This window comes from Meleagris gallopavo, chromosome 12 (assembly GCF_000146605.3).
Source record: "Meleagris gallopavo isolate NT-WF06-2002-E0010 breed Aviagen turkey brand Nicholas breeding stock chromosome 12, Turkey_5.1, whole genome shotgun sequence".
NCBI lineage: Eukaryota > Metazoa > Chordata > Aves > Galliformes > Phasianidae > Meleagris > Meleagris gallopavo.
The window spans coordinates 6,380,357-6,381,637 of record NC_015022.2 but is presented as its reverse complement, the minus strand read 5'-3'; positions in this window follow the sequence as shown (position 1 = coordinate 6,381,637).

The following is a 1,281-nucleotide window of genomic DNA, read 5'->3' as shown; positions in this document are numbered from 1 at the left end:
GAGCCGCTCGGAGCTCGCCGGCTCGGTGCTGATCGCGGAGGGCAGCGCTCGCGGCACGGATCTACGCTGCTCCGAGAGCCCTCCGCCAAAACCCGCTCCCCAGAACCACAGCTCGCTGGAACCTCCGTGAGCGACGGCGGTATTGTTTGCAATGCCCAGCAGCTGGTGAAGGAGCGTCACTAGAGAGGAAAACCCGGGGAAAGCAGCACTGCGTTGTGAGACGTGTAGCAGTGGACAGAGCAGGGCATCTCCCAGCAACAAATCAGACCTGCACACGCATACAGACGATAAAACAAGGGAAAGCAGACCGGAGGAAGCACTGTAGCTTGTCACACGCAAACCTGTGTCTAGAAAGGGCCTTCGTGAAACAACACCACCAACTCCAGCTCTCCGGCATCGATCCCAATGGCTCACGCCTACCTACTGCTGTGAGGAGCTCTCAGAGCAATACAGTGCCACCCAAACACGGGCAGAAGCAGCCAGGCATGCACCCGGCAGGGCAATCCTTCAGGATGCTCTCCTATCTTCCTTACTCAGGGAATGCCAAGAGCTAACACGGTGCAGCAGTATCAATTTAGCAAAGATTTGGTACGGAGTTCTGATCTGGTTCTGTTGTCTGTGCTTATGCTGAGTGATATGTGGCCCCAGCCGAGCTCAGCGCTGGGGGGATCGGCACAGAACATGTAATGCATCCCTGTGAGCACGACCAAGGCTGAGGGTGCTGCTGGGAGCAGCTGGGCCTGCAGTGCGCTACTGTGACCGTGGCCATGCTGCAAGCCTGACATGAGCTGCAGCACTGCTGTGACCGTGGCCATGCTGCACGCCTGGTATGAGCTGCAGCGCTGCTGTGACCATGGCCATGCTGCACGCCTGGCATGAGCTGCAGCACTGCTGTGACCATGGCCATGCTGCATGCCTGGCATGAGCTGCAGCACTGCTGTGACCGTGGCCATGCTGCATGCCTGGCATGAGCTGCAGCGCTGCAACGTGCAGCACGCACGAGAGAAAAGAAGGATGCCTTAATATATGTAAGGCAGTGAGTGAGATCCCGTGAACATTTCTCCCTGACACAGCAAGTAATGTCAGACCCGTGGCTTGAAAAATGTCACAGTCCATTAGCGGCAGTTGTCTCGTCAGACATTTAACCTTAAGGTACGCAGCATTACATTATTACTGATCTGCATTTAGTTCCAGTCCAGCTGAAATGAGCCCTGCGATGCGGAATGACACCTGACGTGCAAGGCACAGCACGCAGCCCACGCAACGCGGCCCCCCGGCGGG